At 38.3% G+C, this 25119-nt stretch overlaps 1 long non-coding RNA gene across 1 annotated transcript in view; it reads right to left on the reverse strand.

Annotated features, from left to right (window-relative positions):
* The window catches only part of LOC309978341, a 64139-nt gene extending 43332 nt beyond the window's left edge, over positions 1-20807 (reverse strand). The window contains exon 1 of the long non-coding RNA XR_014327119.1: positions 20724-20807. This is a non-coding gene — a long non-coding RNA (uncharacterized lncRNA). The remainder of the gene's footprint in view (positions 1-20723) is intronic.
* Positions 20808-25119: the final 4312 nt, after the last annotated feature.

The raw sequence follows: 25119 nt of genomic DNA on the forward strand, positions 1-25119 counted from the left end.
TACTACTACAGGTATTAAAAGGTAATAAGGTAATATTTGAACAACTTTATACCAATGAATTTGACAACATAAATGAACAAATTCCTTGAAAAACAAAATAACAAAATTTATAATTTATAAAATCTAACAAAAGAAATCAAAAATCTGAATAGCCTTATATCTTTTAAAGAAATTATGAACTTTCCTAAAAAGAAAACTGAAGGCAAGTTTGGCTTCACCTGTGAATCCTATCAAACATTTAAGAAAGAATTACAGCAAATTTACACAAAATCTTTCAGAAAACCCGGTGTTACTGAACCAAACTCGGGTCTGCTCACCCAACACACAGCAATGCCAATCTACTAACAACCGGGTTATGGTGAAGGAAAGTATAGTATTTATTGCAGGGTGTCAAGCAAGGAGAATGGGCAGCTCAGCCAGAACACCTGGATGGCTTTCAGGCAAAGGTTTTAAAGACAGTGTTAGGGGAGAGGGTCGTAGGATGCCTGATTAGCTTGTGGACCTTCTTTCTTATTGGTTGGTGGTGAGGTCATAGGATGATGTTTTGGGAATCTCAGTCAGCAATCTTCTGGTTCCAACCAGTCTGAGGTCTACGTGCTTGTGATCAGCATGGAGTCACCATCCTCCACTGGGTGAGGGGTCTTAGTTTCTGCAGAACAACTCAGAGATATGCATCACATTGTTATCTATATCCCTTCAGGAGGAACTAGGAGTCCCATGACTCTGTTATTCTAATCATTAACTGCTTGAGTCTGCTCTTTGGAACTCAGGAAAGGCCTAGGAGACTAAAGTCTTTTTTCTACAAACAAGAGACAGGGGGCACAGAGGACTTTTGTACCCAAGAAGGCCCTATAGAGTCCTGCTTGGTTTCAATCCCTTTTCTTTGACACTCCTCAATCCTGAGGGGAACATGGGCGGGGCAAGAAAGGGAATAAAGTTTTGGATAGAGAGATTAATTATAAATTCTGCAGGGGAACTCAGTTTTAGGGGGAATTGGTTTCACTAGGAGGAAGAGACTTTCAATTTGATTTATAAGACTAGAATAACCCTGATACCAAAATCTGTTTATAGGATGTACTTGACTGAATTTGCTTCAGGCCATTGCTTGTCTATAAATTTTAAACCAACATGTATAAAGCCAATGCATACTCAATGAAGCCAACGTAATTTTTTTCAACCCCAGCCAGCAATCCTTTAAAAGTAATCATAAAGCTGTTGGTCATGACATTTGGCTCTACCAGAAAACAATGTCATTGGGAGTAACAGTAATACCACTTTACAACTTTCCCATAATTCAGTCATCAGATTTTAAATAAATCATTTCTCCCAAAGAACAGAATCACCAGAAAGCTTTATCCATGCCAAAGACCCAGAAATTAGTATAAAAGTTAGTGAGTTTTTCTTACACTTTCATAGAAATTACACTCAAGTAACCAAACTAGCTTATCCAAAATGACTGTTACAGGCAAACCAAGCCAAAAGGTCAGCTTGGCACCAGAAATAGTTACAGGCATTTCCTAAGTATTTCTCTTAAGTTGTATAGGAGGAATTTCAATAGCAACAATCCCTTCCAAATAAACGACAAAGCTTGGCCATTAGCAGTGACTGCACTTCAACCAAGAGTAGCTACCATGAATATCAGAAGCACCTTATAAGTAGACACTCACAACACTATGACACAAATTGTATTTTGACAATATAACAAAAAAAGATTTCACAAAGGCCTTCTCTCTTTGCACTGACAAGAGGTTGATACTATAGGAACAAACAGTGCATAATCCATTGAACTGTTTGTGTGTGACTGTTTTTTTTTTTTGGTAATATAATGAAATGTGGTTTCAACTACTTTTCCTTGCATCAGTTTTAAGGACAACCATATAAGAGGCATACAGGAAGCCAGCTAGAAGGTTTTTGTCAAAGAAGCAAAAAGGTATCTGTGTATTTGTATGTGTGTTTATTTCAGCAGAGCCATTTCCCTTTTAGGTTCTGAATTTTTTTTTTAATTCAAAGACAAAGAATGACACTACCTAGAATTCTAGCTTTGGAACAGGAAGTTGTCTGCAATTTCTTTGGCAAAATGCTTTTACAAGAAGTATCTTATAAAAGATTACATTACAGAGTGAAGTAAGCCAGAAAGAGAAAAATATTGTATATTAACGCATATATGTGGAACCTAGAAAAATGGTACAGATGAACCGGTTGGCAAGGCAGAAATAGAGACACAGACGTAGAGAACAAACGTATGGACACCAAGGGGGGAAAAGGAGGGTGGGAGGAACGGGGAGATTGGGATTGACATATATACACTAACTAGTATGTATAAAATAGATAACTAATGAGAACCTGCTGTATAGCACAGGGAACTCCACTTCACTGTAAAATAGAAGCTAACACAACACTGTAAAACAACTATACTCCAATAAAAAAATAAAAATAAATAAAATTTAAAAATTAAAGATTACATTAAATGTAATGGAACCGATCCCGAATTACACACCTAGGAATTTGTTGCAAGGAACTTTTTGGATATGCACATAAGGATGTATATACAAGAACATTTACAAATCAACTATACCCCAATATAAAATAGAAATTAAATTTAAAAAATCACAATGCTGGAACCAAAAAAAAACGAATATTTACTACAGTGTTGGTTACAATAGAAACTCATTAATAGTAGCCTAGATGGCAAAAATTAGAAAAATAACTTATAGTTAACCATATGATTAAAAAACATGCAGCCACTAAAAAGCATTCTTCAGACGGATATATATATATATATATGTATACACATACATATTCTTTTTATTGACTGCATATATATACTATGTTGCATAGTATCCCCCCCAAACTTCATGTCTACCCAGAACCTGTGAATGTGACCTTCCATCGTTCGTTCCTTGAATTATATCTACTAACAGGTACTCTTTGAGTAAGTTTCCATTTCTGAAGCAAGTTCAAGTTGCTTTACAAGTTCTGAAGTTCTTTTCCTCATACCCCAAAGTATCTTAACACTCACAGGAAAAAGAATATTGAACGTGTGACAAAAATCTCACGAGATGATAATTTAAATATTTTATTTACCTTGGTGTTTAACAACTACTACAAGGATAGTATCAAAGATTTTTAAAAACCCTGTTGAGAGCAAAGTTACTTATTTCTCCAAGTTCAAATTTAATAAAGGCCTCATCCTTGGTATAAAATTTCTAGCCTTCCTCTAGGTACAAGACAAGCTAAACTGATATAAAAAGCAGGACTGTAAGGGAGAAGGAAATGTGCCTTTTAAGAAGAATATTGAATTTATAAAGAGAAGCTAGCCTTCACTTCACCTTAAAGAAGGGGAGACTTGCCATATTTCTGTCCTTAAAACTAAAGTGAGAAGGGGGAGAAAAAATAATTATTTTTTAAGTTGGTGGATTCTGAAAGAAGGGAGGTCTAAAGTGTTCAGAAATAGTGTCATAGTATGACCAGGTATAAAGTGGGCAAAGATTGCTCTCCCTTGAAGTTCTCAGGTCTCAAAAGATTTACAAAGGGACTTCCTTGGTGGTCCAGTGGGTTAGACTCCACACTTCCAATGCAGGGGGCGCAGGTTCAACCCCTGGTTGGGGAACTAAGATCCCACATGCCACGTGGTGTGGCCAAAAAATTTTTTTAATAAAATAAAATAGAAACACAGAGCTTTAAAAAATTTTTTAAAAACAAAAATTGGAATATACCAGTGTTACCAGAGTTGGAGAAATGAATGAGAGAAGAAAGATAGGGTCTATCCACTTTCTGTGAACCAATGCAACATGGGACAAAGAAGAAGATCTGAGAAAAGAGGCATGAGGTCACCAGTCAGAAGAGGTAGGTGAAATTCCCAAAGGACCACCAAGGCCTAGGAGACTAGGAGAGGTTCTTAGGATTGAGCTCCCCTCCAGCAGGCCTGTTAGGGACACAATCAGTTCATGATAAGTCTACAAATGAGACAGATCTACTTGGGTGACACACAGAAAGGACTACCACTCTTCCAACTACCAAAAGTGTTGCTGCTCCTGTATGGGAAAAGCAGTTGTGACCAAAATAAAGAAGAGAGTCAACTTGTCATGAACAATCATATAAGAAAGCATCTGGTTTTTTTCCTGTCCCGCCTCCCAAGTCCTGCATCAGGGGTACAAACACAGAAAAGATGGCAGAAGTGTGCATATCTGTATTCATTACATACTAAAGAAATAAATATTATTTTAAGAAAAGAATGAAGCCACATCCAAATACTCAAAATCTTTAACTGCTTTCATACTATTCACCTCTCCATTCCCATTAAGGAAACTGTGGGCTTGGGAGAGTGTTCATCAGAATAAACCAAAGGACCTAGCTCCTTATGTTTTATATGGTTCTTGAATGACTCAAATCCTTTGGCATCAAGAATTACACATTATAAAGAACAAACTAGATACAGAGTGGGAAGCATAAAACAATGTTAAAGCAGAGAATGAATAAATGTGTAGAGTCATCTCAACAGACGTAGAAAACTTATTTGACAAAATTCAACATCTATTCAAGGTTTAGGAAAAAATTCATCAAACTAGGAATAAAAGGAATCATCCTCAATCTGATAAAGGGCAGCTACAAAACAACCCTGCAACTAACATCATACTTAATGGTGAATGGCAGGAGCTCAGCTGAGTTAAGAGAGCTAAGCTGCCAGGTGTCTAGAGTAGACAATTAAAAAAATAAGCCAAGAATGAAAGTAACAAACAATAAAGCTTTTAAACATTTATTGTAATAGTATAAGCAAAATGGCTAAAGCTAGAGAAAGTACTGACTTTCCCTACCCTTCCACACCCACTTCGATTTTCCCCAGCAGTTGAGGGTCAGGTAAATCAGCACAGATGTGGGTGAGGGTCCTCTCACTGTGGACGTATCCCAAACAAAAGGCTCCTGTATGGACTCAGGCCAGTGAGAGGGAGAGGGGGGAGGGCTAGGCATGGAAAAATACTGAGTACTGACTCAGAATGGGGACAAGTGTCTTCAATTTTCCCCTTAACCCCCAAAAGGAACCCTTCACAGAGGCTCCTGAGGAAAGCCTTGCCCAAAGAGTACCTGGGCTAAGAATGAAAACATGTGTAAGAACATGGCCGTCCAGAGAGATCTGAGTCTTTGACTGCAACTCCTTCAGAGACTGCAGTGCAGTCTGGTGGGAAGGGCATTTCCCCTGTGAGGTCTGCCAGGTAAAGCCTTTGGAATTGCCTATGATCAGGCCTGATAAATCACATATAGGTATTTTATATAGGAGCCAGACTCCTCAGTTAAAGACTGAATGCTTCCGCCTAAGATCAGGAATGAGGCAAGGCTGTACACTCTTACTACTTCTATTCAACAAACTGGAATTGCTAGCCAGTGCAGTCAAGCAAGAAAAAGGAAATAAAAGGCATATAGTTTGCAGAAGACATGAGTGTCTATGTAGAAAATCCCAAAGAATCTACAAACAAGTAACTAGAACAGACAAGTGACTTTAGCAAGGTTGCAGTAAACAAGATCAATGTACAAAAATCAATTGTATTTCTATAGTCTAGCAATGAAAAATTGGAAAATAAAATTTTTTAAAAACTATTTAAATAGCATCAAATAAATCATACAATACTTTGGTATGAATCTTAGCAAAACAAGTGATGAAATATATGATAAAATCTATAAAACACTTATCGAAGAAATCAGAGCAACTATAAAAATCATGGAGAGATATACAGTTTTAGTAGATTAGAAGACTCATATTCTTAAGTTAGCAATTCTCCCCAAATTCATCTATAGATGAATGTAATATTTTAAAAATACCAACAGGATTTTTATAGAAATCAGCAAGTTGATTCTAAAACGTTTGTGGAAAGGCAAAGGAACCAGAATAGTCAAAGTAGTCTTCAAAAAGAACCAAGTTGGAAGACTCACACTACCTGATTAACTGACTTACTATATATAATCAACACACTGTGCTATTGGCCAAAGGACAGGCACATAAATCAATGGAACAAAAGAGAGTCCAGAAACAGACCCACATACACATGGTCAATTGATTTTCAACGAAAGTTCAAATGAAATTCAAAAGAGAAAGAACAGTCTAGGGCTTCCCTGGTGGCACAGTGGTTGGGAATCTGCCTGCCAATGCAGGGGACATGGGTTCGAGCCCTGGTCTGGGAGGATCCCACATGCCATGGAGCAACTGAGCCCATGCGCCACAACTGCTGAGCCTGCGCTCTAGAGACCACGAGCCGCAACTACTGAAGCCCATGGGCCTGGAGCCCGTGCTCCGCAACAAGAGAAGCCACCACAGTGAGAGGCCTGGGGGCCACAATGAAGAGCAGGCCCCACTCACCGCAACTAGAGAAAGTGTGTGCAAAGCAACAAAGACCCAATGCAACCAAAATTTTTTTTAAATAAAATAAAAAATACATTAAAAAAAAAAAGAACAGTGTATTCAACAAACGGTGCTGGGACGTTTGGACATCCCCATGTAAGCAGAAAAGAAAGAAAGGAAGGAAAGGAAAGGGGAAAAAAGGAAAAGAAAGGAAAGAAAAAATAATTTTAGTCCATTTGTCACATCAAATGTGACATGTGATGACATGTCACATGTGACATGTGACATGTGATGACATCAAATGTGACATTTGATGTCACATCAAATGGCTCAAAAAATTAGCTCATAATGGATCATAAACCTAAATGTAAAACCTAAACCTATAAGTATCCTAGAAGAAAATATAGGAAAAAATCTTTGTGACCTTGAGTTGGGCAAAGAATTCTTGTATACAATACCAAAATCAGGTTATGTAAAAGAAAAAAATAATAAACTGCACTTCATCAAAATTAAAAACTTCTCTATCAAAAGACACTAAAGTAATGTACCAACAGGCCACAGAATGGGAGAAAATATTTGCAAAATATGTGTCTGATAAAGGACTTGTCTCCAGAATACATTAAGAGCTCTCAAAACTCATCAGTATAAAAACAAACAACTTAATAAAAACTGGGCAAATGATATGAAAAACACTTTACCAAAAAAGATACATGGATACTGAATAGACATATGAAAAAATGTTCAACATCATTAGTCATTAGGAAAATGCAAATCAAAAGCACAATGAGATAACATTACAAATCTATTACAATGGTTAAAATTAAGAAAACTAACTCTACCAAGTGCTGGCAAGGTTGTAGGGTAACTGGAACTCTCATACATTGCTGGTGGGAATGCAAAACGGTACAGCCATTGCGGATCATACAGCATGCTGCCTTTTGAGGCACTTTGAGGCTGCCTTCTTTTACTTATCTTTCACTTATAATGCATTTGAGATTCATTCACGTTGTTGCTTGTATCTATAGTTACTTGCTTTTTATTGCCAAGTAGTATTCCATTTTATGGATAAACCAGTTGTTTTTATCCAGTTTGGGGCAATTATGAGTAAGGCTGCCTATAAACTTTCACATACAGGTTGTTTTTTTGTTTTGTTTTGTTTTGTTTTTTTGAGGTACGTGGGCCTCTCACTGCCGTGGCCTCTCCCGTTACGGAGCACAGGCTCCGGATGCGCAGGCCCAGCGGCCATGGCTCACGGGCCCAGCCGCTCCGCGGCACGTGGGATCTTCCCGGACCGGGGCACAAACCCGTGTCCCCTGCATCAGCAGGCAGACTCTCAACCACTGCGCCACCAGGGAAGCCCTCACATATAGGTTTTAATGTTAACATAAATTTAGATTTCTTGAGGGTAAGTACTTAGGAGTGCAATTGCTGAGTCACATAGTAAATGTATATTTAACTTTAGAAGAAACTGCCAAACTATTTTCCATACCGGCTGTGCCAAAATGGCTCAACTACAGGGACAATAACAGACCAGTGGTTGCCAGAGGCTGGGGAGGAGGGAAGGGTTGGCTACAGATGGCCACAACGGAACAAAGTGAGTGATATAACTATTTTATAGCTTGAAGGTGCTGTCTGTTACAGAACTGTATGTGTTCGTCAATACTTTTATAACTGTACACTAAAATGACTGAGTTTTATGTATGTAAATCATATCTCAATAAACCTGAATGAAAGCCATTTATGTAGAAGGAATGCATAGAAATCCTAGGACATCCTATGCCATATTTAAACCAAAGATCTGAGATAACAGATGGCTTCCCATTGCCTTCAGGATAAAAAAAAAAAATCTAACTCCCTTAGTTGGATGTATGTGGCTTTTAACCATCTGGCCACTGCCTGCTTCTAGGAGGTCAGCATTAGTTCCATTTGGGTCTCATCTCAACAATGACTATCCACATTTGGGCATTTCCATTGTTATTTGAGCTTGTTTTCAGCCCTTCCCAGCCATTCCATTGACTTCTGAAGTCATAATCTTCCTGCTTTAATACTTTAATACCTAGACCCCACCAAGCCTTCTCACCCGGTCTTGGCATGTAGCTCACTGACAGACCTCTTGGCAGGGTCCCAGATTCTCCCTACATACAAGCGGCCAAGAGAAGGGGCATCACCTTCCCAGCCTCACTTCAGAAGACTGAACGAGACATAAACATAGGTATATATGTGCAAGCGCATGTTTCCTGTAACACTTCTGTGACGCTCTTTACAGATAAACAACTCCTTTTATTCTCTCTGTTGATTCAAGTATAGCGCAGCTTGACATCCCTATTGCTACAGAATGCAATAAGTCTGATCAACAGTCGCAAACTAGGAGCAGTGGGGAGCCTGGATGTAGCACTCTCAGGCTCTCATGCAGCAGTTTTTGCAAAGTGGATTCACCAAAGGTTACTCACAGCATAGACAGAAGGAACTTTACCGTCATGTCCCTGTTTGGACCCTGAATTCTAATAATCACTCTCAGCAGTTTGAATATATCATTCTGTTTCTAGAAAAGCAGGCTTTGCACCCCTGATTTTACCAGAGGAAATTTTTTCAGAATAGAAAAAACAATGATTAGGCAAATTCTGAAGAAAATAATTTTAAATATGTGTTCAAAGTACCTCTTGCTGGTATTAAAAATAGCAAAGATGGCTCAAAGTGAAGTGAAGATAAGCCTATCAAGGACATATGGTTTCAGCAAAGCAGTCCATGACAACCATTTCAAATGCTTCGGGGTCCTTCTCAATTATTTCTGACTTCAGAGTCATCCATGTTCCATGCTAAAATGAGACCTCTGCTTAAGAATGACTATCACTGCACATGTTTAAAAAAATTTTAATGTTCTCTCTCTTTTTTTTAATCTAAACCAACCTATCCCATTAAGCAATTGAGTTTTGCTTTCTTAAAACTCTTTCTTTCCTTGGACTCTGGGACTTTAGCTTCTCCTCATTCTTTTCCTACATTTACAGGCAACTTCGCAGTCCATCTTCTTAACTGAACTCAGGGCATGTCCCTCCCACTCCGCATCCTGGTGGAAATCCTCCTGTAATTAGCGACATTAGAGTGTTGCACATAGGAAAAGCTGAAGACAAAAAAGCAGTTTGGAGGGCTCTGCTCTGCACTCAACCTCTCAAACATCCCATCTACTCCTCTGGTTTTTAACAACTTCCTGATTTCCAAACATGTGGCTCTACTCTAGACTTATTTTCTGAGCTCCAGAGTTATCTAGTAGTCTGGCTGTCTTGTTAGGGATGCCACAATCTCAAAGAATCCAAAAGTAAACTCATCCTTTCTCCCTATCCATTTTCCCAACATATTCTTATGTATACTCCATATCTTAGCAATAATTTCTCATACATTGTCTTGCCAATTCTACCTCCTAATTATCTCTTGAATCTGCCTCTTTCTGTTCATTCTCACTACTATAACCTTAGTCCAGAATGTCTTTAGCTCTTATGTGGGCTCTTTCTGTAGCAACTAGTTACTTTTCTTCATACACACACAATTTCACCCCTCCCTTCCAGGGCATCCCTTACATCCTCACCAAAAAAGGTCTGTCTTTCCAAAATGCAAACTTGACCATATTTCTTCCCTAGGTAAAATTCTCTAGAGGTTTTCATTGTCTACAGGATAAAACCCAACTTCCTTAGACTTTTTATAAATTGGCTCCTACCTATTTGCCATCTCTTTATCTCCTAATCAACCTTCAAAACCATACTCAGATGTCAACTCTTCTATGAAGCTCTCCTAACTAACCCCTCTCCCCACAGACCACTTAGGCCCTCCTTCCTCTATGTCACGTACCTAGTATCCTTATCATTGCTAAAATAAATTATAATTAATTTGTGTACAGGTGCTACTCATCTAAAAAGATAACCTCTATGAGGAAAGATTATTTATTGTTCCTATCTACATACTTAGCACTTGTTCTCAATCACCAGGTGGTGAATGGATGAATGATTAAAGTGAAGAAGAAATCAATTAGTAAACCATCAACGACGGTTTATTTTTCTAAACATTCCGACTAGATTTCCTAATTGTCTTGAATGAAAAAGTTCCTGCTGCCATGGTCATTTGAGCAATTGAAACTGCTATGTTGGCATCGACTGTGACAATATATAAAAGAAAAATAAAACCTTGTTACATATCTGGTGCTCTGAGTAATAACCTTGAAAACAGGCCATGCAATTTCCCCATTAAAAAAAAAATCCCAATGATGAGGTCTCTGCCATAGTAATAAAATTCTGGTAAACACCGTGACCATTTATTTAGGAGAAGAATGAATTTGCAGCCTCAAGTGCTAGAGTCTCGTGGAGAAGGAGCCAATACAGCCAAAAAGAAAATCCCTGTTGCAAAGAGGACTAGAAACTTTATCACCCTGGAATATTCCAGGTCAAATTCAAAATGGATCATTCTTTGACATTTTAATAGGTGTAAATTAAATATGGTAATAGGTACATTTAACACAAAGCATATCTCCTTCAATCAGACCACTATAAAGCTCTTTTTTTGTAAGTAAATACTTGGATTGAGTATCTTTATATGCCCATACATATGCACAGATACCATCAGATGAGAGAATAGCAAAATTAATCTGTTCAGATAAAAAGGGTGAGTCAAAGAGAGACAATGATTACCATTGTTTTGCAGAGTAAGTGAAATTTACATTTCTGTTGTTTGTCATAATCCATTGTAATGAGAATAAAGACCAGCAGTCTGGGAAATCTCTAACAAGCCAGAAGCCCCTGCTCAGCTACATCTAACTTAGACTCTGACCCACACTGACGCGAGAAATAGAAGAATTTGTATGAATCTTTCAAATACCACAGGGATAATGGAAAACCTAAGTCAAATTTCAGTCATTGCCCCACAGAGTTGATAAACTCATACAATACTGACATGTCCCTGAAATTGTAAAGCAATTAAATATTTGTCAAAATCAAGCCTTTTCTATTTGGCTCAAATTCTGTTATTTTATGTCTTCCTACAGCTCCATCAAATTTTACCTATTTATATTTCCAAAATCAGTGGCAACCAAGTGTTTCAGTCAGGGTCCAAATGGGTTGGCACTCTCAAATTAGGTTAATTTGACGAGGATTTATATTAAAAGGACCTCTTTTAAAAAGGTGTGGGCAAGATGCAGGGGAACCACAAGTAGCCCAGGGTTAATAATACAGGGACAATTACAACCCCTAGGCTGAAAGGGAGCGGGGGAAGGGAACAGTTTCCAGAAAGCAAAAGGAGAGAGTTGTGTGAAGGGCACTGACCTTCAGAAGTTCTCAGCCAGCCCAAGGTAACTTTGGAGGGTGGGAGCCAAGAGATAAATACCTGATCTCACTCCCTCTCTGAACTTCTGCTGGGGCTACCATGGGCTGAACCTGCCTGGAAGCCAGAGGACATAAAACACCTTGATGAGATCCACACAGGTCAGCATCCCAGGGCAAACACAAAAGGAGACTGGCTCTGGAAGGACAAATGGAATCTATCCAACACTCCATGTTTTAGGGCAAAAGAGTTTTTCTTTTCCCAAGCATCATCTTCATATAGTAAGTGTCTACTATATGCAATGTACACAGTTATAAAAACATGGTGGGGCTGGGGTAAAGGAAGTTGAAGATGGAAGGAGAGTCACAAAGGAAGAAAGTACTCTTCCTACAGGAAATTAAAGTTAAAACATGTTTCTAACTGGGGCAAAACTCATTCAACCACCATATTTCCCAGTGAAAATCCACTCAGAGTGCAGCCTATGGAGCAGCAGTATCAATATCATCTGGGAGATCATTAGAAATGCAAAATCTCAGACTGTACCCCAGACCACTGACTCGGAATCTTTTTAACCGGATCCCCAGGTACCTGTTATGCACATGAAAGTTTAGGAAGCACTGCTTTAAGGACTCCCTAGAGTTACTAAGGGAAAGAAGAGAAGTTTGGAGTAATTAAAGCTAGTGGGATTTCACAGGTAAAGCTTCATGGAGAAGACATATTTGAGAAGGATATTAAAACATTATTTTACAGAAAACATGGCTTTTTATTTTGTTATAAAGTCAGAAAGCAAATATAGTTAATCAGTAACTGAATATATAACATTCAATCAAAAATATAGTCAAACACTGATGCTAAATATGGTTGCATTAATACAAAGTTCTTTCACACAAAAAATAAAATTCTTATGCTACATAAATTCTCTACAGGTTCTCTAAAGAAAGGGAAAATCCAGGCTGATTTAAATTGGAAAGCTCCTGCTTAGGTTTGGGGCTTTGCTGCCTTTCTCTTCTTAATGCTATTTTCCTTTCTATTTCAGGCCCAACTCTGGCGCTTAATGGGTATTCAGTAAATACTTTCTGATTGATTGAAGCCCAACTGATTTAAAATTGTGTGCTAAGCTGTAATAATAGACCAGCATCAGAATGCTAGTTGTAGATTTCTACTTAGAGAACAGCACCATCTAGTGTCTCCACAAGAAGGTACCACCTCCAATCCAGTGTATGTTTTACCTAGCAGTAAGAGAAAATTATACTGCTAAAGTGACGGAGAAAAGATAGTCTCTTCAATAAGTGGTGCTGGAGAAACTGGACAGCTACATGTAAAAGAATGAAATTAGAACACTCCCTAACACCATACACAAAAATAAACTCAAAATGGATTAAAGACCTAACTTTAAGGCCAGACACTATAAAACTCTTAGAGGAAAAAATAGGCAGAAAACTCTTTGACATAAATCGCAGCAAGATCTTTTTTGATCCATCTCCTAAAGTAATGAAAATAAAAACAAAAATAAACAAACAGGACCTAATGAAACTTTAAAAGCTTCCTCACAGCAAAGGAAGCCATAAACAAAACAAAAAGACAACCCTCAGAATGGGAGAAAATATTTGCAAATGAAGCAACCGACAAGGGTTTAATCTCCAAAATATACAAACAGCTCATGCAGCTCAATATCAAAAAAACAAACAACCCAATCCAAAAATGGGTGGAAGACCTAATAGACATTTCTCCAAAGAAGACATACAGATGTCCAACAAACACCTGAAAAGATGCTCAACATCACTAATTATTAGAGAAATGCAAATCAAACCACAATGAGGTATCACCTCCCACCGGTCAGAATGGCCATCATCAAAAAATCTACAAACAATAAATCCTGGAGAGGGTGTGGAGAATAGGGAACCGTCTTACACTGTTGGTGGGAATGTAAATTGATACAGCCACTATGGAGAACAGTATGGAGGTTACTTAAGAAACTACAAATAGAACTATCATATGACCCAGCAATCCCACTCCTGGGCATATACTTGAAGAAAACCATAATTCCAAAAGATACATGCACCCCAATGTTCATCACAGCACTATTTACAATAGCCAGGATATGGAAGCAACCTAAATGTCCATCAACAGAGGAATGGATAAAGAAGATGTGGTACATATATATAGTGGAATATTACTCAGCCATAAAAAAGAACAAAATAATGCCATTTGCAGCAACATGGATGGACCTAGAGACTGTCAAACTGAGTGAAGTCAGACACAGAAAGACAAATATCATATGATATTGCTTATATGTGGAATCTTAAAAAAGGGTACAAATTAACTGATTTACAAAACAGAAATAGAATTACAGATGTAGAAAACAAACTGACGGTTTCCAGGGGATAAGGGAGGGGGAGGGATAAATCGGGAGATTGAGATTGACATATACACACTACTATATATAAAATAGATAACTAATAAGAACCTGCTGTATAGCACAGGGAACTCTACTCAATACTCTGCAATGGCCTATATGGGAAAAGAATCTTAAAAAGAGTGGATACATGTATATGTATAGCTGATTCACTTTGCTGTACACCTGACACTAACACAACATTGTAAATCAACTATACTCCAACAACAAAAAAAAGGTAGCCCATTGTGACACACCTATCTCACTACACCACTAACGAAATCTTAGAAAAATTATTTCAGTTTGCTTTGCCCATGCATCAGTTCCATCTGTGAAACAGGAGGAGTGCTTTCATTTACTGTGGAAAACCAGCTCTCCCTCAACATCTGTGCAGCCCAGCCCACATCCTCTAACCTCAGTCCTTACAAACTCACTGCATGCTGTGCTGTCTTCCAGCATCCAGAACCTGTGTGCCTGGGCCTCAGGGCTTTCTTAGACTACCAAAGCCCACCTTGCTGCTCACACAGAAAGCCAGACTTAGCATCAACCTTGCTCCCAAAAGGCCTCAATGGATGACTAATGGGAGTTGGCATATAAACATCCCAGCTCCCTTGCCCTGCAGGAGGGAGGCTCTGTTTCCTAGACTTTTCTCATGACATTAAGCAACAATCACTCACATTGGTGGGGTTTTTTTGGCCACCTTCTCTTTCCTGTCTCACTTCCCCACTCCCATACCAATGTTTCCTCACCTCCAGATGAACTACTTGTACTTGAGTCTTTGCCTTGAGTTCTGCTTCTGGGGAAATGCAAACTAAGACATTCTCTAAAAAAACACTTCACTGAGGTATGACTGACATGTAAAATCGGTACATATTTCATGCATACAACTTGATGAGTTTGGGGATAAGTATACACCACCATTAAGACATCCATAGACCTCCATTACCTCCCAAAGTTTACTATCATCACTTTCATTATTTTTTTTGTTGTAAGAACACTTAACATAAGGTCTGCCTTAGGGCTTCCCTGGTGGCGCAGTGGTTGACAGTCCACCTGCCGATGCAGGGGACACGGGTTTCTGCCCCGGTCCAGGTAGTTCCCACATGCTGCGGAGTGGCTGGGCCCGTGAGCCGTGGCCGCTGAGCCTGCGCGTCCGGAGCCTGTGCTCTGCAACAGGAGAGGCCACAACAGTGAGAGGCCTGCGTACGCAAAAAAAAAAAAAAAAAAACCTGCCCTATTAGAAAAATGTGAGTATATGATACAGTATTGTTAGCTATAGGCACAGAACTTATTTATCTTGCATGAAATGTTAATTTGGTAAAACATGAACCTTGGAAATAACAATCTTTATACTTGTATACTCACAAATGCTCAGATCTGAAATGTACTTTTATTCCAATGACATGTATTGTGACTGGTTTAGCAGATCAGATGCGGACCTGTAAATTTGAGTTTTGCCAAAAAAGTTTTCATAATGGAAATGGGAATTAGAAGAAGTTAATATTTGCATATATAACCTTGGTTATGAAACGGTGACTTTGTTCTTTCAAGGCTCAGAGCTATATATATGTCCAGCAACATCAACTTGTATTGAGCACTTGCTGCTTGTAGGCACTGTTCTAGCTGTTGGCAATACAGCAATGAACAAAACAAAGCTTCTGCTCTTATGTAACATTCACGTGATGAGGAGTTTACAGCATTAGGTCGAGAGGGGTTAGCAAATGATGAGCCAGGCGTGGCACATTTCTTTGCTGCCTGTCTTTGCCAATGGTTTTGGATGGGATATGCTACAATAAGAATTAATTTCTGTGTCTGGCTTATTTCACTGTCCTCCAAGTCCATCTATGTTGTCACAAATGGCAAAATATCCTTCTTTTTTAAAAAGGCTGAATGTGAAAGGGAAAAACCTACAACCAAGATTACTCTACCCAGCAAGGACCTCATTCAGATTCAACGGACAAGCAAAAGCTAAGAGTATTCAGCACCACCAAACCAGCTTTACAATAAATGCTAAAGGAACTTCTCTAGGCAGGAAGCACAAGAGAAGGAAAAGACCTACAATAACAAACCGAAAGAATTAAGAAAATGGTAATAGGAACATACATATCAATAACTCCCCTAAATGTAAACGGATTAAATGCTCCAACCAAAAGACACAGACTGGCTGAATGGATACAAAAGCAATACCCATATATATGCTGTCTACAAGAGACCCACTTCAGACCTAGGGACACATACAGACTGAAAGTTGAGGAGATGGAAAAAGATATTCCAAGCAAATGGAAATCAAAAGAAAGCTGGAGTAGCAATTCTCATATCAGACAACATAGACTTTAAAATAAAGACTATTGCAAGAGACAAAGAAGGACAATACACAATGATCAAGGGATCAATCCAAGAAGAAGACATAAAAATTGTAGATATTTCTGCACCCAACATAGGAGCACCTCAAAACATAAGGCAAATACTAACAGCCATAAAAGGGGAAATCGAGAGTAACACAACCACAGTAGGGGACTTTAACACTCCACTTTCACCAAAGGACAGATCAACCAAAATGAAAAGAAATAAGGAAACACAAGCTTTAAATGATCCATTAAACAAGATGGATTTAACTGATATTTATAGGATATTCCATCCAAAAGCAACAGACAACACTGTCTTCTCAAGTGCTCATGGAAAATCCTCCAGGAGAGATCATATCTTGGGGCACAAATCAAGCCTCGGTTAATTTAAGAAAAGTGAAATTGTATCAAGTATCTTTTCCGACCACAACAGTATGAGACTAGATATCAATTACAGGAAAAAAATCTGTAAAAAACACAAACACATGGAGGCTAAACAATACACTACTAAATAACCAAGAGATCACTGAGGAAACCAAAAAATACCTAGAAGCAAATGACAATGAAAACATGACGACCCAAAACCTTTGGGATGCAGCAAAAGCAGTTCTGAGAGGGAAGTTTACAGCAATACAATCCTACCACAAGAAACAAGAAACATCTCAAATAAACAACCTAACCTCACACCGAAAGCAATTAGAGAAAAAAGAACAAAAAAACCCCAAAGTTAGCAGAAAAGCTGGTTCTTTGAGAAGATAAATGAAATTGACAAACCATTAGTCACACTCATCAAGAAAACAAGGGAGAAGACTCAAATCAATACAATTAGAAATGAAAAAGGAGAAGTAACAACTGACACTGCAGAAATGCAAAGGATCATTAGAGATTACTACAAGCAACTCTATGCCAATAAAATGGACAACCTGCAAGAAATGGACAAATTCTTAAAAAAGCACAACCTCCCGAGGCTGAACCAGGAAGAAACAGAAAATATAAACAGACCAATCACAGGCACTGAAATTGAGACTGTGATTAAAAATCTTTCAACAAACAAAAGCCCAGTACCAGATGGCTTCACAGGCGAATTCTATCAAACATTTAGAGAAGAGCTAACACCCAGCCTTCTCAAACTCTTCCAAAATAGAGCAAAGGGAGGAATACTCCCAAACTCATTCTACAAGGCCACCATCACCCTGATACCAAAACCACACAAGGATGTCACAAAGAAAGAAGAGGCCAGATACAGGCCAGTATCACTGCTGAACATAGATGCAAAAATCCTCAACCAAATACTAGCAAACACAATCCAACAGCACATTAAAAGGATCATACACGATGACCAAGTGGAGTTTATCCCAGGAATGCAAGGATTCTTCAATATATGGAAATCAATCTATGTGATACACCATATTAACAAACTGAAGGATAAAAACCATATGATCATCTCAATAGATGCAGAAAAAGCTTTCCACAAAATTCAACACCCATTTATGATTAAAAAAAAAACCCTCCAGAAAGCAGGCATAGAGAGAACTTACCTCAACATAATACAGGCCATATATGACAAACCCACAGCCAACATTGTTTTCTATGGTGAAAAACTGAACCCATTTCCACTAAGATCAGGAACAAGACAAGGTTGCCCACTCTCACCACTATTATTCAACATAGTTTTGGAAGTTTTAGCCACAGCAGTCACAGAAGAAAAACAAATAAAAGGAATCCAAATCAGAAAAGAAGAAGTAAAGCTGTCACTGTTAGCAGGTGACATGACACTATACATAGAGAATCCAAAAGACTCTACCAGAAAACTACTAGGGCGAAGCAATGAATTTGGTAAAGTTGCAGGATACAACATTAGTGCACAGTAATCTCTTGCATTCCTATACACTAATGATGAAAAATCTGAACGAGAAATTAAGGCAACACTCCCATTTACCACTGCAACAAAAAGAAAAAAATTCCTAGGAATAAACCTACGTAAAGAGACAAAAAACCTGTATGCAGAGAACTATAAGACACTGATGAAAGAAATTAAGGATGGTACAAACAGATGGAGAGATATACCATGTTCTTGGATTGGAAGAATCAGTGTTGTGAAAATGACTATACTACCCAAAGCAATCTACACATTCAATGCAATCCCTATCAAATTACCAATGGCATTTTTCACAGAACTAGAACAAAAAATTTCACAATTTGTATGGAAGACCCCGAATAGCCAAAGCAATCTTTAGAAAGAAAAATGGAGCTGGAAGAATAAGGCTCCCTGACTTCAGACTATACTACAAAGCTACAGCAATCAAGACAGTATGGTACTGGAACAGAAACAGAAATATTGATCAATGGAACAGGATAGAAAGCCCAGAGATAAACCCATGCACATATGGTCACCTTATTTTTGATAAAGAAGGCAAGAATATACAATGGAGAAAAGACAGCCTCTTCAATAAGTGGTGCTGGGAAAACTGGACAGCTACATGTAAAAGAATGAAATTAGAACACTCCCAAACACCATACACAAAAATAAACTCAAAATGGATTATACACCTAACTGTAAGGCCAGACAGCATAAAAATCTTAGAGGAAAACATAGGCAGAACTCTCTATGACATAAATCACAGCAAGATCCTTTTTGACCCACCTCCTAGAGAAATGGAAATAAAAATAAACAAATGGGGGCGTCCCTGGTGGCGCAGTGGTTGAGAGTCCGCCTGCCAATGCAGGAAACACGGGTTCGTGCCCCGGTCCGGGAAGATCCCACATGCCGCAGAGCGGCTAGGCCCGTGAGCCATGGCCACTGAGCCTGTGTGTCCGGAGCCTCTGCTCCGCAACGGGAGAGGCCACAACAGTGAGAGGCCCACGTACTGCAAAATAAATAAATAAACAAATGGGACCTAATGAAATTTAAAAGCTTTTGCACAGCAAAGGAAACCATAAACAAGACGAAAAGACAACCCTCAGAATGGGAGAAATTATTTGCAAATGAATCAACGGACATAGGGTTAATCTCCAAAATATATAAACAGCTCATGCAGCTCAATATCAAAGAAAGAAACAACCCAATCCAAAAATGGGCAGAAGACCTAAATAGACATTTCTCCAAAGAAGATATACAGATTGCCAACAAACACACGAAAGGATGCTCAACATCACTAATCATTAGAGACATGCAAATCAAAACAACAGTGATTACCACCTCACACCAGTCAGAATGGCCATCATCAAAAAAATCTACAAACAATAAGTGCTGGAGAGGGTGTGGAGAAAAGGGAACCCTCTTGCACTGTTGGTGGGAATGTAAACTGATACAGCCATTATGTAGAACAGTATGGAGGTTCCTTTAAAAACTAAAAATAGAACTACCATATAACCCAGCAATCCCACTACTGGGCATATACCCTGAGAAAACCATAATTCAAAAAGAGTCATGTACCACAATGTTCATTGCAGCACTATTTACAATAGCCAGGACATGGAAGCAACCTAAGTGTCCAACGACAGATGAATGGATAAAGAAGATGGATGTGGCACATATATACAATGGAATATTATTCAGCCATAAAAAGAAACGAAATTAAGTTATTTGTAGTGAGGTGAATGGACCTAGAGTCTGTCATACAGAGTAAAGTAAGTCAGAAGAGAAAAACAAATACCATATGCTAACACATATATACGGAATCTAAAAAAGAAAAAAATGGTTCTGAAGAACCCAGGGGCAGGACAGGAATAAAGACACTGACATAGAGAATGAACTTGAGGACCCGGGGAGAGGGAAGGGTAAGCTAGGACAAAGTGAGAGAGTGGCATGGACTTATATACACTACCAAATATAAAACCGATGACTAGTGGGAAGCAGCCGCATAGCACAGGGAGGTCAGCTCACTGCTCTGTGACCACCTAGAGGGGTGGGATAGGGAGGGTGGGAGGGAGACCCAAGAGGGAGGAGATATAGGGATATGTGTATATGTATAGCTGATTCACTTTGTTATAAAGCAGAAACTAACACACCATTGTAAAGCAATTATACTCCAATAAAGATTAAAAAAAAAAAGAAACATAGGAGAAGAAAAAAAAAGCCATCGGGGTCTACAGAGAATTAGGAAATTGGTAGAGGTGTGAAATTGTCTTTCAACAGGTAGACTCACCCAGACATATCCTAAAAAGTCCCATATTTCTCTAAAATGAGTATTCAGAAAAAGGGTTGGCTATGAGGGTGGGGTATGAGTTTAATGGTCATTATGTTGATCTGGCTTGTTAAATTCCCTGAGTATAAAGAACCTTCAGAACATGTTGAGTTTCAGAACTGTGCTCCAGAACACAGAAGCATCTGTTATTCATATCTACTCACGGATCTGAACTTGATGTATATGACACTTTCCAAGTTGCTGGGTTTGCCTGAATTGAGTACACATCAAAGACTCATGCTGCACCTGTAAAACATGCATTAATATTAATGTTCATTAGCTTGGATCCTTTATTTCCAGGATCATATCAACCATGACTAAAGACTGTTCAAGGGCTATTCCTCTCTGTTTCATATGACGATATAACCACGTTCAAGGCCAGCCCTAGGCTAAAACGTGAAGGAAGCAGATGCTATGTAACTGGGAGATTACATGATCAAATATTTAGGAAAATAAAGCAGAAAAAATGCCAGTGATGCCAGCTTCTTAACAATAAGAGTAGTCATCCCACCTTTCCACAATCCATACCCCACCCCAACCAAGAAAGTTTCAGCTAGAATTTTTCAAGTTAAAATGTATTGCTGACTTGCTTATTTTCCTTTGGGTAAAAAGGGGGGATATATTAAAGGCACATTTTGAAATGGCAGTGATAAAATTGTTTCTTTTTACATTTTCTTAATATGTATACCCTTTATTCTCTAAATGCCAATAACTAACACATGATAATTTCCATTTAGTTCAGCTTAGCATTGCTCCTGTGTAAACAGTATAGAAAAATGGTAAGGCTAACCATTTAGGTTTATTCACATTAAGGCCAGGACCCCAGCACAAATTAAATTCTCATTAAAATTCAAACCATGAACAAAAGAGCAATTTAAATATTGAACAATGTGGGTCTCAAACCATGTATCCCATATTCAGTTCAGTCCACTAATGTGGTTAATGATCTAGACACAGGACCACTGGGAATGCATATTGACCAGTTTGGGATGCAGGGGAAGGACAGCAGATACTGCAGTGATCAGTGGTCCAGAGGGTTGAGATTGTTAAGGCAGTTTTATCAAGTACCCAGAAACAATACACTCATGAGAAACATTATGACAGGCACTTCCAGCTGTCCCCCTTCTCTCTCACAATAAGAGAACCCCTGATTTTAAGCTAGACTCTTAGCCTCCCCAGTTTAAAACATTTTCCATGCTACTCTGTAACTGGTGTGGTTCTGTGTGTCTATGTTCTGGTCAAAGGAAGATGAGCAAAAGTAAAGTTTACATCTTTTGGGTCATGTCCTTAATGGCAAGAATGTGGCCCTCTACTCCCATTTTATACCCTTCTTGCTGCCTGGAATTCAGATGCTAGGAGAGTCATCTTGGATCATGTGGATGAAGTCAACATTCTAAGAATGACAGAGCAAAAAGATGGAGGGTGCCTGGGCTCTAGATGACATCTCAGTACAGCAGCATCATAACTGCTGAGATTTTACTTTGATAAATAAATTAACCTCTATCTTGTTTAAGGCATTGTTCATTTTCATCTCTGCTAGAGCAGAGATTTTATACTATTACAGATACATGGCAAGTAATTTCTTACTAATAAAATTTTAAGGATGGATGATTGCGAGTTATTTATTTTGTTTTAAATTAGAGTAGTTGTCCTATTATAATACTACTCACACTAACTTCTATTCCAAAATGTTTTATAGAGCAGGAGAAAAGAAGTATAATTATATGGAGCATGTCACAAATTGTGAGAAGTCCACAGAGTGTACCCATATGATGTGTCCAACATGTGAATGCCATCTGTTATGTGTACTACGGGTTGAAAACTGCTAGACTGGAACAAGAAGCTAAGAAAACCATGGCTGTAGGTTTAATACCCATGTGGATTACTTGTCTTATACTCAGATTGTACTCCTTACCTCACTGATTGATTTGACTAATTCATATCATAAGGCAAAACCAGCAAGAAAGCTGGATGCAAAATAACCTCCACTCATGGACGAATCATATAGGGCACAAGCCCTACTACTGGGAGGGCAGCTTAATGACAGCCAAAGGGGCACAACTGAGGTAATAATGAGCTAAACAATAAAAAGCATGTTTTGCTTATAAAAATGTCAAGAAATAAAAATAAATATGTAAGACTTATATTGACCAGAACATGAATACACAAGCACTCTCCTACACTATTAGTAGAGTGTATATGTTTAATCCAAAGGAAAAATCAGACAAGTGCACAAAGATGTAATGTACTAAGTTGTTCATCATAATGCTATTTATAACAGTGAAAAATTGGCTACAACTTACAAGTCCAACAACAGAGAACTGGCTAAGTAAATTTAGTGCATGCCTGTGATGGAATAATTTGCAGCCATTAGAGTTGAATTATAGAAGATTATTTAATTACATTACATTAACAGTGCAGGTTTAAAAATACACACAGTGTGATATGGATTTTGTAAAACACACACACACACACACACACACACACACACACTATATAGATATAATTTACATGTGTGTTTAAAACATTTAAAATGTTAAAATTCAGGACTTCCCTGGCGGTCGGGTGGTTAAGACTTCGCCTTCCAATGCAGGGGGTGCGGGTTCGATCCCTGGTCAGGGAGCTAAGATCCCACATGACTCGTGGCCAAAAAACCAAAATATAAAACAGGAGCAATATTGTATTAAATTCAATAAAGACTTTAAAAATGGTCCACATCAAAAAAAAAAGTCCAAAAAAAGAGTAATAAAATAAAATGTTAAAATTCTAATGCTGGACTTCCCTGGTGGCACAGTGGTTAAGAATCCGCCTGCCAATGCAGGGGACATGGGTTCGAGCCCAGGCCCTGGAAGATCCCACATGCCGTGGAGCAACTAAGCCCGTGCACCACAACTACTGAGCCCACATGCCACAACTACGGAAGCCCACGCACCTAGAGTTCATGCTCCACAACAAGAGAAGCCACTGCAATGAGAAGCCCGTGCATCAAGACAAAGAGTAGCCCCCACTCGCCGCAACTAGAGAAAGCCCGCACATAGCAACGAAGACCCAACACAGCCATTAATTAAATTAAAATTCTAATGTTATCTCAGGGAAGGAGGTTATGAGTAATTTTTATTTTCTTCATTGTGCTTTTGTTTGTTTTTTCAGAGTCTTCAGTGAAAATATATCTTAATTTTACAATCATATAAATAAATGTAATTTTAAAAGGCAGGATGAGAAGAAAGGAGGGAGGGAGCAAGGGAGAGGAAGAGTGAATGCAGACTCTTGTATACAACAGATCTGAATCCGCATCCAGACTCCACCTCATAGCTCTTTGACACTGAACAAACTAACAACTTCTTTAAACCTAAGTTCCCTCATCTGTAAAAACAGGACCAATAATTACGTGAAAAGGCAATTATGAAGGTTTAATATCATCATATATGAGTATTTTCCAAATTTCTGAAGAACATTAATCATTTTAAATGCTCAAATAAAATATTTCCTTGAGAAATTCAAAATGCATATTTGGATATTAAAGATTCTACCAAGCCTCCCTTAAACAAACCAGCTTAACTTCATTTAATCTAGCCCTCCCTGAACTTACCTGACCATGGAAATATATTTTACAGAATATCTATGAACCTACTTAATTCTGCCCAACACACATCTTGGGAAATGCTGACAGGTTAATGGACGCGCTCCAGTACCCAGCACTCAATGGCTGCTTGGGTAGTTTTTGTCCTTTTTTCACCTATAAAGGACTGAGAATGGATTCTTATGATTACAGAAATAGTGAACTACACTGAGTAGAAGACAGCTCATAATTAAGAACCTAAAAGAATAATGAACTTAAAAAGGAGAAGTTGGACTGGAAATAACACTGACAAATGCCGCAACGTGTTATTTCCCAACACAGGAATGAGGTATTTAATGCTGAAAGGAAAAAAGGAAGATGATGTCATTCCCTGTTAACATAAAATCATGATTTCTGTTGCTCATACTAAATGTAATGTGTTATCAAAAAATGAAGTATACATGGGAGTAATATACTGATTAATCCTAACACATGCCAAGATCCTTACAGATAAAAGCAAGCCAATTTCAATTTATGATTTCATAATGCATTAACATTGTCTAGGGGTCTTTCCAACAGGAGATAGCAAGGTCCACCTTCAATAAAATTAATCGTTTTACTTACAAGTTGAATAATCAGACCCTACAGATATTCTTTAGGGGTCAGCATGAAAGCTTCCCAGAAGAAATTAAATAATACATGATAAAACCAACATGTTTCATGGACAACACCATAAAATTCAAAAAGCATTTTACGTTTTCACCATCGTTACCTTTAACTTAGTACAGCTAATGTAATGAATGAATAATTGGATAAGGTAAAAAATGCTTTGCATATGATTCATAAATGGTGGAAGTAGATGAATTAAATACTCTCTCAAAATCTCTTATAATCCTGTCCCTGTATTCCTCATCTTCAATATACTGTTGACATTAGAAAAAAGTTACCATATGCCAACTGGCATTCAGCAAGTGGTGGATGAAGGGGAAATCTCTTAGAAT

Source organism: Leucopleurus acutus (assembly GCF_964270905.1).
Source record: "Leucopleurus acutus genome assembly, chromosome: X".
In the NCBI taxonomy this organism is placed as follows: domain Eukaryota; kingdom Metazoa; phylum Chordata; class Mammalia; order Artiodactyla; family Delphinidae; genus Leucopleurus; species Leucopleurus acutus.